The 17,844-nt window shown below is 45.6% G+C and overlaps 1 protein-coding gene across 1 annotated transcript in view; it reads left to right on the top strand.

Moving 5' to 3' along the window:
- Positions 1 to 3,480: 3,480 nt before the first annotated feature.
- PDGFRB (platelet derived growth factor receptor beta) overlaps positions 3,481 to 17,844 on the top strand; it is a 66,966-nt gene continuing 52,602 nt past the window's right edge. Inside the window, exon 1 of the mRNA XM_043986611.1 lies at positions 3,481 to 3,956. The gene's annotated coding sequence lies outside the window, so the exon portion shown is untranslated. The remainder of the gene's footprint in view (positions 3,957 to 17,844) is intronic.

The raw sequence follows: 17,844 nt of genomic DNA, 5'->3' as shown, positions 1-17,844 counted from the left end.
TGACCCTTACTGGATGATCTTTCATTTGTCCCCTATTGACCCACACCCATCTTAACATTCCTTAGAGGACTAGCAGCCTCTTCATCTTCAGGTAGATAGCTTTCTCCTCCTCAAGAAAGTGCTAGGATTTAGCTAGCTAGTATTTATATAACATTTAAAGGTTTACAAAGGACTTTTATAAATATTTCATTTTATCTTCATGACAACCCTGCAAGATGTGTTATTATTGTCATTACATTGTACAGATGAAGAAACTGAGGAAGACAATGGTTAAATGACTTCCCTAGGGTCACACAGGTAGTAAGTGACTGAAATTGGATTTGAACTCAGGTCTCCCTGACTCTGTGCCCAGTTCTTTAGACACTGAACCACCTAGCTTCCCCAGTAAGTCTTAAGGAAGTTTTAAGCTTGTGCAAACCAGACTTGACTTTGTCCTAGCCACTTTTTAGAAATGTTTTCCTAATCTGTTTCTTTCTTCCAAATGTTTAACAGATCTTCTTCCCGTTCTCCTCTGTATGACATTCTTCTCCCCTCCAACTTCTTACCATCCCTGTTTCTCATTTCCTTTACTTTTCATATTGAAACCCTCCTACATGATTTAAATTTCTATTATTTGTTAAGGAATAGTACTCCCTCTGATGAGTTGTAGAATGGAGGGGCATTCCTTAAGCCTTTTTACCCTGTCTTCCAGAAGTGAAAGTAGCCCAGATTTTGGGCAGATGGCACTGATTTGGCTGAGGTGGAAATACAAATGTGGCCCTCAATACAGGTCACTGCAAATGTTCCCCTGCTCACCATATCGACTCGAAGTGAGCATCCCCAATCCCTGTCTTTTTGCCAGTAACTCTGTCGGAAAGCTTCAGTGGCAAAGGCTTCTGGGGGTCTTTGACTCTGGTCTTCTCACTGTCCTCACCTCATTAGAACCTTGTTAGCACCTTGACACCTACATTGAACATTTCCCCCTTTCCTTTCTGTTCATACTAATCTTTTCCCATCAACTACCTTCTTCTTCCTTCTCCCCCTTCAGCTTTAATCCTTTGATTCCTTGACTTCTAGCCTTGCTCTACCTTTAGCTCAGCTCTTGTCTCCTCCTTTCTCCAGAGTCTTTCTCTTCCTTCAACCTCTCTTCAAGTCCTCTTACATTTCCACCCTTCAGAGTCAGTCTTCCTTCATAATCCCAAAGCCCTACAAAATACTTTCCCAGTTATCTCTTAAAAATTGTATTTTTATTTTTTCCAATTATATGTCAAGATAGTTTTCAACATCCACTTCTGTAAGATTTTGAGTTCCAGTTATCTCTTACGCTTGCTTCTTTTCTCACATTTTTCCCCATGGAAGCCAATCCCTGTTGCTCTCTGGCCCAGGACTGCAATGGAGGTGTTGGGCATCTCAGTTTGAAAACAGAAAAAGAACTTCACCCATTGCAGGTGATTTGGGCATTTAAGGCATTGCAGCAGGGCATAGGGAACAGAAAAGATTTCTCTAGGGCCTCATTGCCTCTAGAGGTCTCTGTGGGAGATATGGGGAAGGGTCTTTGGGGTGGTTAGCTCTCACAGGACCCTTCCTCCCTGAGAGAGGAGTTGTCCACGAAGCCAGCAGAGGGGGTTGCTGTCCCTCTGGATCTGTCTGCAGCTTGGAAGTCTGGCTTTAGAGGGCAGACAGAATCACATCATCTCAAAGCTGGAAGGTACCCCAGAGGTCATCTGAGTGCAAACATGTCTGAAACACGAATCCTTCCCTGACCAGTGGTCTTCCATAGCATATATCAGAACTGCAAGGAGCCTTAGAAATCACATAATTTCTAAACTTCTCATTTTGGAGATGAAGAAATAGAGACCCAGAGAAGGGAAATGATGTATAACAATAGCTAGCATTTATCTAATGCATATGTTGTCTCATTTGATCCTCACAACAACCCCATGAAGTAAATGTTAATAACCTGTTTTACAAATGAGGAACTGTGCCAGAGAGGTTAAGTGACTTGTCCAGGGTCACACAGCTAGCAGGACTCAAACTTGGGTCTTCCTGTCTACAAGTCAGGAAGTGCTCTAAGAATGGTCCCACGTGATAGCCTCTAGACATGGTCTACAGTCACATAGTGAGATAAGAGCAGGGCACGACTAAGTGTCTGGCTGTTCTTTCTATTATACCACACTACCTCTTTCCTTGCCATCACCAAACCAACCACATCCTTTTTCTTCCAACTGTTAAGGTATCTGCTCCCTTTTTGGAACTTTCTCTGTTTTTGAGGGTTTATCAGACATGACCCACTCTGGGCACGATAGGACATTCCCCATGATGTCCCCTACTTTGTCTCTCACAAAGCTGGCTCAAACTCTAAACTCTTTTCTCTTCGTCTGGAATTCCTAGGTCGAAAGGACTAGAATCCTATGCCGTAGCTCACCCTTCCCTCACCACTCCCCACCCTGTTCCCTGACCAACTGGTGCTCTGAGGAATGTAGGCTTAGTCTTATGCTTAGAGATCCCTGGGGTTGGGGAGTAAGATCAGTTGGGACTGTCCAAGCAATGGGCACACCAGCAATGGAGGCCACAAAGGGTTAATGACTGCTGGGGCTAAGTGACTCCAGATGTGCTGGACCAGCCTGTGGTTGATCATGACCAGAAGCCAGGCTACGGCTCTGCTTCCCTCAGCCACCCCCTCCCCTCCCTGGAGATACCCCTAGTCCCCAGTCTAGAAGGAGGCAGGAAAGGCCTTGCCCTCTCCTCCATGCCCCTCTATGCACACTCCAGTCCTCACTGCAATCACAGAACATGGGACCTAGAATTTCAGAACAGAAAGGGAACTTATCACAGAGAATATGAGAATTGGATGGACCGTAGAAAAGCAGAGCCCTTACAAACAATCTTAGTCCAACCCATTAGTTTTTTAGATGGGGAAAATGAGTCCCAGAGCCTGGGGAGCAACAGGCTACCCAACAACACTATAAAGGATGCTTTTCTGTCTTCTCTTCTTTCCTTGGGACCCTCTCCCAGAGGTGTACAGCCTGGCACTGTCCGAGATCCCTCTGCCTAGCATACGATCTCTGCCAATCTTGGTGATCAGCAGGTTGCCAACCTATGACCCCATCTTACTGTCAACAGCAGAGCCCCCAGACCCTATTTGTGCCCAGCCTGGGGAGCAGAGAGGGGAGGGGAGTCACCACCCTGGGCAGAACGGGTTGGCCTCTCTTAATACAAATGACTCAGCTGCTGGCGTGGGCTGTGGAATTTCTAAACATCCCCTCATATCCTGAGAAAGAGGGAGAAGGCAGAGAGTGAAGGGAAAAGAGAAAGAAAAACAAGAAACTCAGGGGAAAAAGACCAAATTGAAAACAGACACACGCACACACACACTCCTCTCCCTCCCTCCCTCCCTCTCACACTCCCTGCTTGCCTGCCTCCCTCCCTCCCTCCCTCTCACACACCCTCTCTCACTCAGAGAGACCAATCAAAGGGACCTCTTCGGCCTTTCCCCCCAAGTTGTAGGAGACAGAGCTTTCTCTCTCTCTCAGAGTCGTGTCAGCCTCTTGCTGCTGCCACCTCTGCCTGAGGCCTGGGTGTCCTGCGCTAGCTGCTGCCCATCTTCCTCGCCCAGCAGGCTGAGAGAAAACTTTGTCAGCAGAGAGTGGACCAGGAGGGCTTAGCCCTTCCTTTGCCTCCCAACTCTCCTTGAACTCAGCCCCTCAGGGGAACAAACACCCAGAAAGACCACAAGCTAGACAGGTCCTCCTGAGCCTGGAGACTCCCACAAGGATGCTCTAGAACTCTCTCTCTGTCCCTCCTGCTGCTGGTCCTTGGGGCCAACTGCTCCCCTGTGCCCCAGTCCCTCCCGTGGCCTGGAGCCCCCTCCACTGGGACCAGGGGAGGTGAGTTTGGAGACGGACAAGGAAGGTAGGGTGCTTGTGAGCAAGCACCGAACGAGGCAAAGCCAAGAGAAGACTAAGGCAATAAATAAGGTAGGTGCCTGGGTCCCCGACACTCCCTGCCCCCACCCCACCCCATTTCCAGGGCCCCTTTGCTATGTCTCAGGCGCACTTCGGTCAAATTGAAAATGGAAAATATTTTTAGCGAAACCAGATGGGAGAAGCCCAGAGCAGGGTTGGGAGATGTCAGTTTGCAAAAGAGTTGACTCTCCTTTGCCATCCCCATGCCCAGTTGGCCTCATGCAGTCACCCCCACCAGAAGGGCCCCTCTTTCCCCCCTCTTCTACCCTGTGCCCCAAGAGCTAGCAACCCCGCCCCCTTCCACTCCAGCCCTCATTCACACAAAACCACTGGGTTTTCTGGGCTCTATTCTCCTGGCTCAGTATCTTAACAGCAGAGGGTCTGTTTGCCAGAGCTAGGGGGTGGGGCCTGAGGGGTAGGGGTGGCTCGAGGGGCCAGAGAATGGGTAGGATGGGAGGGGGCCATTAAGCATGAGGGGAGATGTCTAGGGGAGACACACTATGAAGGGAGGGGACTCCGAGCCAAGTGGGGCCGAAGGGGGCAGAATGGATCAATCAGATTGGAGATGGAGGAATAGAGATGTGGGGGGAGGTGGGGACCAGGTCTGGGGGTGGGTGGGAGGGGGGATGAGACAGGGGACCAGGATTGTCAGAAGGGGAAGGGGGAATGCGTGTGAGACAGAAGTATGAAATAGGGAATGAGGCATCAGGATCAGCAAACAGAAGGCTGGGGACCAGGGTTGGAGAGGGGAGACCTTCAGCCTCAGTCATGGGTCCGCAGCCGGTTTCCCAGAAAGGATTTGGCTTCAGGCCAGTCCCTAGGGCCATCGAAGCCCCAGGGATTTAAACGGCTTTGCAAATTTTCCAGATTCCTAAGATGTCCTTCCAAACCCCCAGCTGATGGGAAACTGTCAGTTTGTTGTAGCTCTCCTTATGCTGTTGGGGGGTGGGGGAGGAGAGGAGGGGACAGGAACTGGGCCTGGGCAGCCTATGAATGGAGCTAGGGCTCCAGAGCATGGGGGGTGGGGATACGGCAGAGGAGGGGACAACAGGAGACCTCCTAAGGAAAGCTTAGATCTCGGACCTCTCTGCCTTTTGCTAAGGGAAGGGGCCTAAGCGGAGCTGGGGGGACAAGGGTGAGAGGAGGACCGTGGCAGATACAGCTACTCTGTCAATGGTAGTTTTTCTAGGTAGCTGAAGGATAGTTGGTATATAAGTCTGTACAAAGCAGGGCATCGCTTCATCCCATCCAGTCTTTAGAAATATTCCTCTAATTCAACTCTTCTTCACTCCCACAGTCACTATCCAGCCAGGCCCTCATCCTCTTTTGACAGAATGCATTATTAAAGTGATGTTTTGTGAGTACTTGGAAAAGAATGCAGTGATTACTACCAGCCAGCATGGGTTCATAAAGAACAAGTCATGCCAGACTAACCTCATTTCTTTTGACAGGGCCTTACCCTGTACATAGCAGACCTGGATTTCAGCAAAACGGTCTCTCATTCTCTCATGGAATGATTAGACAGAGCAGGCCAGATAGCAGCACAGTTAGGGGTGCTCAGAAGTTTGTCCTCACAGAAACTGTTCCAGATCTTTCCCTTCCTCTTAAAGTCCCCAAGGACAGCCTCAAACCCACCCTTAACAGACCAACCCTCCTATTTCATTGAGATAGAAGCTGTTGGAAGTGAACTCCCCCAGGACCTTCCTCCATTCCTTAAAATCCAGCAGCAGCATCCCATCTCAGACTAAGCCAAGACCAGCCTTCTACCTGGATTCTTGGTCCCATACCCTGCCCACTCTTTTCCTCCCCTTTTCTCACCCATCTCCACTCTCTCCTCCTTCAGGAGCTTTTTCCAATGGGACTCAAAGTACATCTCCCCATCCTTTAAGCAAAATAAATTTCCATTGACCATTCTACTGCATCTAACTACTTTCTAATATCTCTCCTCTTGACTGCCAATTTTTTGAAAAAATTGTCATGTGGGGGGCAGGTAGGTAGCTCAATAGATAAAGCACCGGCCTTGGATTCAGGAGGACCTGAGTTCAAATCCGGCCTCAGACACTTGACACTTACTAGCTGTGTGATCCTGGGCAAGTTACTTAACCCTCATTGCCCCACAAAAACAAAAACAAAAATTGTCATGTGATGCAGAAGCTTGATGATGTGATAGTACTTCCTCACTACCTGTTCTAGGTGGTGCAGTGGATTGAGAGCCTGGGTTCAGAATCAAGAAAGATATCTTCCTGAATTCAAATCTGACCTCATACATTTACTTGCTGTGTGACCCTGGGCAAGTCATTTGACATCTATTTGCTTCAATTGTAAATGGGAATAGTAGAAGCTCCTACGTCCCAGGGTTGTTGTGAGGATCAAATGAAATATTTGTAAAGTGCTTAACAGGGTGCTGGCATACAGTAGGTACTTAATAAATGCTTGTTTCCTTCCTATCTATACTTTAAAGCCCAATTAAGATGTCACATCCTCTGGGAAGTCTTTTTTTGATTCCCTCAGTCAATAATCATTTTTTTCTTTCACAGATGTTGATAACACATTGCTTTGGTCTGTTCTGTCTTTGTCAGGTAGGGTGTGGTTTAAGGCTTAGGCTGAAGAGCTGGGTTCAGGCCTCAGCTAACCCAGATAACTGTAACATGAGGATAATAATACTTGCAATATCCAACTTATAGGGTGTCAAGAGAAAAGAACTTTGTGAATCTTAAAATACTTATCTTAAAGTACTTGTCGAGTTATTTCAGTTCTGTCTGACTCTCTGTAACCCCATTTGGGTTTTGTTGGGATTTTCTTGACAAAGATATTGGAGCGGTTTGCCATTTACTTCTCCAGCTCATTTGACAGAGGAAACTGAGGCAAACAGGGTTAAGTGGCTTACTCAGGGTCACACAACTAGTCAGTGTCTGAGGCTGGATTTGAAATGAGGTCCTCCTGACACCAGGCCTAGTATTCCAACTACTGTACCACCTAAATACCCTTAAAACACTATATGAATTTTTTCCCCCATATCTTGGTGATTTATGCTTGTGTCCAAGCTCCATACTTTACAGCAAAGTGAATGAGGGAATGGGTTATACTTTTGTCTAATGTTTGTATTTCCCCAGCATCTCTAGCAGGGCTCTGTACATAGTTAAGTAAGTGCTTAATAAATGTTTGTTATTGAATTGAATTGAATAAACAGGAGCTCCTGCTGCCCTGGATATATTCCCACTGAAAGAGAAGGTAGGGGCCAGGGAGAATATAGCAGAAGGCTCCAGTGGCTTGCCAGTCCCCCTGGGCCCCATTTCTTTTCTCTTTTTGTGAGGCAGTTGTGGTTAAGTGACTTCCCCAGGGTCACACAGGACCCCATTTCTTTTTGAGGAGTTGTCTGCTAGTACAGCTTTGAAACTCTTTGTTGCTGCTTTGGCCTCTGGTTTGATGGGAGGCCGTGACAATTTTAGATCCATAAATACCCCCTCCTTTATCCCTTCCTCACTATTCATTCTATTGAAAGAACTATTTGAAGCCCCTTCTGCCTGCCTGGCTCACCCTGTCTTTGGAAGCCATGCATCTGTGTTTTGGGAGTGATGCTCTGAAAATTTGCCCCTAGATACCCTCTCTCCAAACCTAGAGGGAATCTTTAGGGAAGAGAATAATCACTTCTATAGCATTTGCAATGGGCCAGGCACTGTGCTAAGCACATTTACAAATATGATTTTATTTGATTCTCATAACAACTCTTAGGGGTAGGTGCTATTATTATCTTTATTTTACAGTTGAAGAAATTGAGGCAGACAGAGGTTAAGTGACTTTCCCAGGCTGACATACGTAGGAAGTGTCTGAGACCAGTTTCAAACTCAGATTTTCCTGACTCTGGATCTAACACTCTGTCCATTGTACCACCAGCTACCTTTTAAAACGTAATCAACATTTTAAAATGAATTGTTGGGGGCAGCTAGGTGGTGCAGTGGATAAAGCACTGGCCCTGGATTCAGGAGGACCTGAGTTCAAATCCAGCCTCAGACAGTTGACACTTACTAGCTGTGTGACCCTGGGCAAGTCACTTAACCCCCACTGCCCCGCAAAAACAAAACAAAACAAAACCAAAAACAAAACCCCCCAAACAAAAGAGTGCTGGATTTGGGGGCAGCTAGGTGGTGCAGTGGATAGAGCACTGGCTTTGGATTCAGGAGGACCTGAGTTCAAATCCAGCCTCAGACAGTTGACACTTACTAGCTGTGTGACCCTGGGCAAGTCACTTAACCCCAATTGCTTCACCAAAACCAAAAAAAAAGAATGCTGGATTTGGAGTCAGAGGCTCTGGGTCTGAATCCGAGCTCTGGGGCTTATTATCTGTGGGATTTTGGGCAGGTCCCTTCTTCCCGTTGGGCCTCGGCGTCCTCATCTGTTAAAATGAAGGAGTTGGCTGATCCAACCTCTAAGATGTCTCTCTGCTCTAGATCCTATGAAGCCCAGCCTAGGCTGCCTGCCTTCTATCCCACCTTCGGGCTTCACTGCCATCTACTCCGGCTGGCACAGACCTCCAGTCGTGAAGTCAGAGGGCTAGAGTTGGAAGGGACCTCAGAGACCATCTAGTCCAACCACCTCGCTTGGCAGATGAAGAAGCTGTAGGCTCAAAGTATACAAGGACTTACCCAGGGTCATACAGGCAGTAAGCCTCTGAGACGGGAGCTGAGCACAGAGTCTCTGATTCTTGAGGCTGCGCTCTTTCTACTATACGGTGAAGTCTACAAGTTGTCTTCCTTTTTATTTTAAATATTTATGTTTTATTTATTTTGTTTCTTAGAGACAATCAGGGATAAATGACTTGCCCAGGGTCACACAGCTATAAAGTGTCTGAGACCAGATTTGAACTCAGCTCCTCCTGATTCCAGGACTCTATCCACTGAGCTGCCTAGCTGCTCCTGAGTTGTCTTCCTAAAGCACAGCTTTCTTTCCCTTGCTCAAGTATTTCTCTCCTTTGCAACAGGAGAAAGAGCAACTCCTCAGCCTGGCATCCAAGGCTCTTGTAATCTGGTCCCACATTCTGCTCTCCACATTCTTCAATTCTACTGACAGACTAGTTAAATACAATTGGACACTTTACAGTCCCCCTCATTCCATTTTGCTTTTCTGCTTTGGGGTCTTAGCTCGGGATACCCTCTATGCCTACAATAGCTTTTCATCTCTACCCTAGCCTTGCCTGTTGAAATCCCACACACTCTTTGAATGCCACCCTCATAAAACATTACCGAGGCCACGATGGTAAATGCTTTACGACTGACTCTGAAAAGGGAGAACACATTTTGAAATTTAAATCTTCATTATTAACATTTTTCTATGACTTTCTTGAGTCTAGAAATCAACAAAACGATAAATTAAGCCCTGATTCACACAAATTTCTGAGCTGTAAATGCTTACACTGAACATTTGTTAGCTCTTGGGATCCCGTGTGAGCTGGTTTCAACACATACTGGGCCTTATCTGACTCTGCTAGCTGGAAGTAAAGAAAGAACCTCCCTAGCTTCCCATCAGGATCTCTTTGGTCTCACAAATCTCTCTCTGTCTCTGTCTCTCTGTCTCTCTCTGTCTCTGTCTCTCTCTCTCAGACACACACACACTCTCTCTAACTTTCTCACTCTCACCCTCCCTCTTTCTCTCTGCTACTAATTGTAATTCCGTCTGCACAGTGTGTCCACCTTCTCACCTCTCCCTCTCCCTCCACCCCTTACTAGGCTAAGTTTCCTCAGGGCAGAGACTTCTTATATATCTTAGAACTTTCCCCAGCCTGTAGCACAAAGTTCTGTCCCTAGTAGGTGCTTGATGAGTATATTTTTCTGAGTAACTAAAGGAATCAATTAAACCTGGAGAAAAAGGAGGATCCAAGAGGTCCATTGCTGGGGTGGGAATGGAGTATTCCCTGGGAGCTCTGCGACTGGGAAGAGTGAGGCTCTTTCTTTTCATTCAGTCGGGTTGATGAAAAGCCCCCATCCCATTCCTTATTCCTCCCTCATTATTTTATAGCAGGAAGAATTTTGAGGATAATCTCAATGCTTACTCACTGGTACCAATGGGCTCAGAGGGAGATGGTGATTCACTGAGGGAATGGGAGGTCAATAAAGGAATGAAATCTCAATGAGGGAATTGGGTTTCATTGAAGGGACAGGAACTCAGTGAGGGGATAGCGACTCAATGAGGGGGGTGATGATTCATTGAGGAGATAAGGGTTTAGTGAGGCAAAGAAATGAGGGTTCAATAAAAATAGAGGCTCAGTGAGGGAATGAAAATTCAGTGAGGAAGAGAGTTGGTCAGAGAATGAAGGATCACAGAGGAATATGGAGGCTCAGTGATGAGAATGGAAAAAAATCATTCCTTGGTCCAGATTAGTAATTGAGGAACTATGAATGGGTAGGAGATGGCACTGCCCCTTTTTTATTTCCAGAATAGGTCCCATTTTCCCAGCCAGAGTTCTCTTGTCTATTTTTTTCAAATGGTATAAGGAGGGTTAGAGGGTCCTGCCTCATATCTTTCTTTGAATTGTAATTGTTTCCAAATCTATAGGCTGTACTAAGGACCCTTTCTTCTCGAACATTCTGTGCTCCATGTTCCAATATCCCTTCCAGTGCTGAGAGCAGCTAGGTGGTATAGTGGGTAGTGCATTGGACTTGGAGTAAAGAAGATCTGAGGCTCAAATACTGCCTCAGATGTTTACTAGCTGTGTGACCCTAGGCAAGTAATTTAATTTTTCTCAGCCTCAGTTTCCTTACCTGTAAAATGAAGGAGCTGGGGGGCAGCTAGATGGCACAGTGGATAGAGCACCGGCCCTGGAGTCAGGAGTACCTGAGTTCAAATCCAGCCTCAGACACTTAATACTTACTAGCTGTGTGACCCTGGGCAAGTCACTTAACTCCAATTGCCTCACCAAAAAAAAAAAAAATGAAGGGGCTGGGCTCAGTGGCTTCTGAGGTCCCTTCCAATTCTAAATCTTTGATCATGTGTATTGTGAAGAACTGTTAAGCTCTGTCATACTATGGTCTAATGACTCATCATGCTCTACGACTAACCCATCTCTGATGGAAGAGAGAGTGAAACTGACAACTTTGTGCAACTTAGCCTCATTTAAATCCCATTCACACATAAGTCAAGACATCACTTGTGATGTCATTGGTCCTCTTTGAAAATAAAGGGTGCACTATCCACTTCCCCCAATTTGGATGTAGGTAGGAGTTCTACTTTTTTACATATGTAATCAATTAAGATATACTTTTCTGTAAATTTTTCCTTGTGATGGGTATCGCACTAGACTGTCTGGGAGCAGAAAAAAAATGAGTGAATGATGAGGTTTAAAATATAGGTAATATAAAAACAAAAGATGTTAATAAAAAAATCTAAAGTTTCAGGTAAAACCCAGGTATAATGGGAAGGAAGGAACATGGGGGGGGGATGGGAAAATTAGTGAGGGTCAGAATGACAATGGAGTGACCAGAAGGAAACTGGAAAGTTCAGAAGTTCTGAGCAATAAGCAGAGTAGGATATAAGCAATAGAATTGTGTGGCTCTGAAACTCGGGAAAGGGGCAGCTAGGTGACGCAGTGGATAGAGCACCGGCCCTGGAGTCAGGAGTACCTGAGTTCAAATCCGGCCTCAGACACTTAACACTTACTAGCTGTGTGACCCTGGGCAAGTCACTTAACCCCAATTGCCTCACTAAAAAAAAAAAAAAAGAAAGAAAGAAAGAAAGAAAGAAAAAAGAAACTCGGGAAAATCAGGGCAAGAGCCTGAACATTGACAGGGAATTACAGAGGCACAGATAGAAAAGCTTCTTCCTCACTTATGAAGGCCACTAGCCTGAGCTGGGGGGAGAAACCAGGCAAAATCAAAAAGAGAAATGCGACTTCCCTGAGACCCTGGCAGGAAAGAAACCATGCCCCCAGGAAGCAACTGGACATAGGGGGCTAGACAGAGAGGCCCAGAATAGAGGAGATCTCTAAATCCAATGGGAAGTGTACCCTAGGATTCCTCACACTTCAGCAATGTATTTGTTGGACTCTGACAAGTGGTTGAATGGGCTGTGGTCAGTGACTCACTCCTGAGAGATCACTGGACTGTGAGTCAGGAGACCCAGATTCATCTCCTGGCTCTGACACTTATCAACGTGACCTCCATAGTTGAATAATAGATTGTAAGCTCATTAGAGGTGTCTGATTCTTCTTGTCTTTGTATAGACCCAGCATCTAGCATGGTGCCTAGCTCATTGCAGGTGGTTAACAAATGTTTGTTGAAGGCTTGATGAGACTATAGCTATAGTTCTCAAAAATTTAGTCTCAGAATCTCTTCACACTCTTTTATTTTAAAATAATAAATATTTTTTATTTTAAGTTTTGAGTTCCCGGGGGCAGCTAGGTGGCACAGTGGATAAAGCACCAGGCCTGGATTCAGGAGGACTTCACACTTACTAGCTGTGTGACCCTGGGCAAGTCACTTAACCCCCATTGCCTCACACACACAAAAAAAAGTTTTGAGTTCCAAATTCTATCTCTCCATCTTTCCTTCTCCTTCCCTCTCCTTGAGGCAGTAAGCAATCAGATATAGGTTATACATGTGCAACTCTTCACAGTCTTAAAAATTATTGATGACCTTCAAGAGTTTTTGTTTCTCTGGCTTATATCTATTTATATAATATTTGCCATATTAGAAATTAAAACTGCTAGAATTTTGAATTATTTATTTATCAAGTCATTTAAACATAATAGTAACAAACCTATTACAAGTTAATACAAGTAACATTTTATGAAAAATAACTGCATTTTCATAAGCAAAAATAATTAGTAAGAAGAGTGGCATCATTATGCACATTTTTGCAAATTTCTATGACTAGCTTAATAGAAGACAGCTGGATTCTCATATCTGCTTCTGCATTCAATCTATTGTGATATGTTGTTTTGGTTGAAGTATATGAAAAAAATCCGGCCTCACACGGATATGTAATTGGATATGTAGTTGTATTTTAGAAGGCAAATAATGTCTTAGTATAATTACAAAAATCGTTTTGACCTAGAGGATCCCCAGAAAGGGTCCCAGGGAGTGGAGAAAGCATTTTCTAACAGAGCTATCCAAAAGCAGAACAGTGTGCCTTAGGGAAGCAGTGGGTTTCCCTGTCCAGAGTCCTTCAGTCAAAGGCTGAGTGACTGGGTGACTGACTTATCAGAGATGTCATAGGAGGGATTCCTGTACAGATAGGAGTCGGTCTTCAATTATTCCATCCAAGAGTCCTCAATTCTGGTTTGGATGGTCAAATAAGACAGGAAGTGCTTGGGGGCGGGAAGGCATGTTGAACCTACTTCCCTTGGGAACTTCACCTCCTCCCCCACATGTTTTCCCAGCCCATGTGGGGACCCTTGATCTGCTTCACCTCCTCTTCCATTGCAGTCCATCTCCTGCCCCTCCCCCTTCCCCAGGAGACATGCCCCTCCAGAGGGTCTCTTACACACTCCTCCAAGGCTCCCTCTCCCCCTGGCCATTGTTGGTTATTCTCTCTGGAACTCCTCAGCTAGGTTCCTTCTTGGGGTGAGAGTGAGGGGGTGGGCAGGCTAGGGAGGCGTGGGCAGAAAGAGCAGAGATGGCTGGTCCTTTGGGCTGGCTGGCTGGCGGTGGAGAGAAGATGGTTATTTATAAGCTTGGCCTCACTCCAGACAGATGTTTCATTTTATTTTGAACTCCCAGAAAATAGGTCATTTCTTTTTGACTTCTCCCCATGGACCAGCTGGGTGCAGAGTGAGGGGGAGAGAAGAGGCAGGAAGGGAGAGAGGAAAACAAGACGATAAGGAACCCGCTGAAGGTCCTTGGGGAGGGAGAGAAGGATGATCTGAATGGGTAAGCTCTCCCCTTAAGACATACATTCCCACTCTCTTCAGAGGAGTCTGGGACCCAGGAGATCAGACTTGGGCCACTCTGTTGACTAAATTACTTCTTCACTGGCGAAGAAAAAGGGAAGGGAGAACACATAAGAAATAGTGGGAGAAGCCAGCAGAGGGGAAGATGAGTCAGAGAGAGAGACGAAGGGTGGAGTTGAAGTGGGGCAGTTCATAGAATCATGAGGTTTTGGACCTGGAAAGGACCTTAGAGATCATTTGGTCCAGGGGTTCTTAACCTGTTTTGTGCCATGGACCCCGTTAGCAGTCTAATGAAGACTTTGCACCTCTTCTCAGGAGAGTGGCTTTTAAATGACTAAAATCAAACACACAAGAAGTAAGGAAGGAGACAAAGAGGGAAGTAAGCAGATAAATATAAATATTATGTCCTTTTGTCCTCACAACAAGCCTGGAAGGTAGGTGCTGTTATTATCCCATTTTATAGTGGAGGACACCGAAACAGACAGAAGTTAAGTGACCTACCCAGGGTCACACAGCTAGTAAGTGTCTGAGGCAGGATTTACTCCAGGCTCAGCATTATTTTTCCCCCATCCAAGTTCACAGACCCCCTGAAATTTATTCAAGGAGGCTGTGGACCCCAGGTTAGAAACTTTTGATTTAGTAAAACCTCTTCATTTTCCAGATATGAAAATTGTGTGGGTAAGAATCTGACGGGGGAAGCCTCACTTCTTCACTCTCCTCCCCTCTCTCTCTTCCCTATATTGAAGCTAAGGTTTTGGCTACTCCCAAGACCTCTGTGCTGGGCAGGTGAAGCATTGGCATGTACTATAATCATGACGTGCATTTCCCCTGCTCCCCCCAAGGACTACCTGGCATGATGGTCACATTTTCTACTAGGCCTTTGCTGAGCTACCTCTGCACTCGTCAGGCCTCACCCCCTCACCCTGGCCCAGAGGCTGTTCTCTGGCCAATGCCCAGTCTGGAGTTTGTAGCAGAGTCTGCCCAAGCACCTGCCCCCAGAATTCCTGAAGCTTTGGCTCTTTATGGAATGCTTTGTCCTGCGTGTTATAGAGTTACAGAAGAGCAAAACTGCAAAGAGATCGCAGAGACTTTCAAGTCCAACCCCTTTGTTTCATAGAGGAGGAAATTGAAGCTCAGTAAGGGGGAGACAAACTGCCTAAATTCACACAAATAGGGGGCAGCTAGGTGGTGCAGTGGATAAAGGACCAGCCCTGGATTTTGGAGGACCTGAGTTCAAATCCAGCCTCAGACACTTGACACTTACTAGCTGTGTGACCATGGGCAAGTCACTTAACCCTCATTGCCCCCCCCCAAAAAAAAGAAAAAGAAAAAGAAAAAAATTCACATAAATATCTTACATATGACTAGTACTTTACAAGCTAGAATTCCCTCCCTCACCTCTCTCCTGAGTTCCAGTGCCCATGTCAGGCAGTGTGGTTTAGTAGAAAGAGCCTGGTTCTGGAGTCAGCTTGAGTTCAAATACTACCTCTTATGCTTACCATCTATGTTGTGTGGCCTTGGTCGAGTCACTTTACCTCAGTTTCCTCATCTGTACAAAGAGGAAGCTGCTCTGGATGGCCTCTGAGCTTTTTTCCAGCTCCAGCTTCAGGTCTATGCTGTCCAGCTATCTGTTGGACATCTGTATGTGAATGGCCTGTAGGCATCACAAATTCCACATGTCCAAAATGGAACTCATTATCTTTTTCCCTAATCCCAACCCTTCTAATTAAATTCTCTATTTCCGTTCAGGGTCCAACCACCCTTATAGTCAACTGGGTTTGAAACCTGGGAGTAATCCTCAATTGTTCCCATCTCTAGTGCCTGACACATAGTAGAATGAATTAATAAATACATGGGGCTCGATTGTTTCCTTTTCTCTTTCCCCCATATCTAATCAGTTGTCCAGTCTTGTCAATTCGACATTGCTCACATTCTCTTCCACTTATGCAGCCACCACCTTAGTTGAGGCTGTTTTTAACCTTTTGCCTAGACTACTGTCTTGGCCTCCTAAGTAGTCTGTTAGCATTCAGCTTCTGGTCACCTAGTTACCCAATGAGTATTCCTAAAGGACAGATCTGACCATGTCACTCCCCTACTCAAAAAGTTTCAATGGCACCCTATTGCCTCTAGAACTGGACAGCTGGGTAGTGCAGTGGATAGAGCATCTGGCCTGGAGTCAGGAAGACTTAACTTGCTGAGTTCAAACACGGCCTCAGATACTTACTAGCTGTGTGACCCTGGGCAAGTCACTTAACCCTGTTTGCCTCAGTTTCCTCATCTGTAAAGTGAGCTGGAGAAGAAAATGACAAACCACTATAATATCTTTGCCAAGAAAATCCCAAATGGGGTCACGAAGAGTCAGACACGACTGAACAACAATAATTGCTTTTAAATAAAATGCAATTTTTCTTTCCTTTGGCATTTAAGACTCTCACAATTTTGCTCCAATCTGTGTTTCTAGACTGGAACACTCTCCTTTCTCATCTCAGCCTCTAGAAAACTCTAACTCTCTTCAAGGTTTAGCTCCAGGTCCAGTTCCTACATAAGGTCCTTCCCAATCCCTCCAATTGTCAGTACTTCCCCCAATCACTTTGTATTTACCTAGGGGTGTGTATGTGGTTCCTCCCTCCCCCTAAGTAGAATGAAATCTCCTTGAAAGCAGGTACTAAACATGTTTGCCTTTGTATCCCTGGCACCTAGCATACAGTAGGTACTTAATAAATGTTTGTTGAGGGGTAGCTAGGTGGCTCAGTGGATAAAGCATAGGACCTGGACTCAGGAGGACCTGAGTTCAAATACAGCCTCAGACACTTGACACTTACTAGCTGTGTGACCCTGGGCAAGTCACTTAACCCTCATTGCCTTCAAAAAAAAATGTTTGTTGAACTGAATTGGATTAAATGCAGTATGCCTTACAAACTATACACCTCTCTTACATGCATTCTCTCATTTGTTCCTTACAAATGAAGCAGCCATCATCACAGAATCACACTGGGCCTTGATTTTCTCATCCACAAAATAGAGGAGAAGAGGTTGGCTTTGATAGCCTCTGATATCCATTTCAGCTCTAAATCTTTCATTCTTTGGTCCAACTTCAACTTGAACAAGAATCTTCCTGAGCACCACTTCAGACAAAAGGCTACTAGCCTCTGCTTAAAGACCTCCAGGGATGGAGAACTCACCACCTCCAGTCGAGTTTTTCATCACTATGATGATTAGGAAGGTTTTCCTCATATCAAGGCCCACATCTGCCTCTTGGCAACTCTTACCCGTTGCTCTTAGTTCTGTCCTCTGGGACCAAGTAAAAACAAATCTAGAGTATTTTCCACATACTTGAAGATGACTATGATGTCCCTTAGAAAGTTTTTCCAGGCTGCATTTCAAGTGCCATCACTGTATAGATTACCCTGTTCTGGCCTGGCTCTAGTGTGTCAATGACCTTCCTAAAACATGGTAGTGTAATGATTGGAATGACGCCACCTGCTGGAGACTTACTGTAGAAGAGTTCCGCCCATGAAGCGAAGGTCTTTGAGGGCAAGACCAGGAGTCTTTTCTTTGGTGTCAGGAAGTGATGTGGGCGAGTGAGAGGAAGAAGGAAGAGACTGGAGCTCGGTCTCACGTTCTTTCCTTGGGACTCTGGTGGAGGGCGGAGCTAGAAATGTGCTCCCCCTTTAATAGATAGGAAGCTAGGCCTTTCTCTCTCTTTACCAAATTCTTATTCTCCTTAATAAATGCTTAAAAGTCTAACTCTTGCTAAAGCTTATAATTTATTGGCGACCACTCATTGGATATTTTAGACAGACTAGCTAGAATTTTAGCCCTTAACAGTAGTTAGAGTCAAATACAGTACTCCACACAGGTACTGAAGAGTTCAGAGGAGAGCAAAAATAGAAGCTCTGTGGACTCTGGACATTATACTTCTATCATTGTCTACACTGAATTAGCCTTTGGGGGAAGGGGACAACTGTCATGATACACTACTGTCTCTTGTTGATTAGATAATCCACTAGCCCCCTCAGG

Source organism: Dromiciops gliroides, chromosome 2 (genome assembly GCF_019393635.1).
Source record: "Dromiciops gliroides isolate mDroGli1 chromosome 2, mDroGli1.pri, whole genome shotgun sequence".
NCBI classification, from domain to species: Eukaryota; Metazoa; Chordata; class Mammalia; order Microbiotheria; family Microbiotheriidae; genus Dromiciops; species Dromiciops gliroides.
The sequence above is the reverse complement of the archived record's forward strand: the minus strand, read 5'-3'. Positions and strand labels throughout refer to the sequence as shown.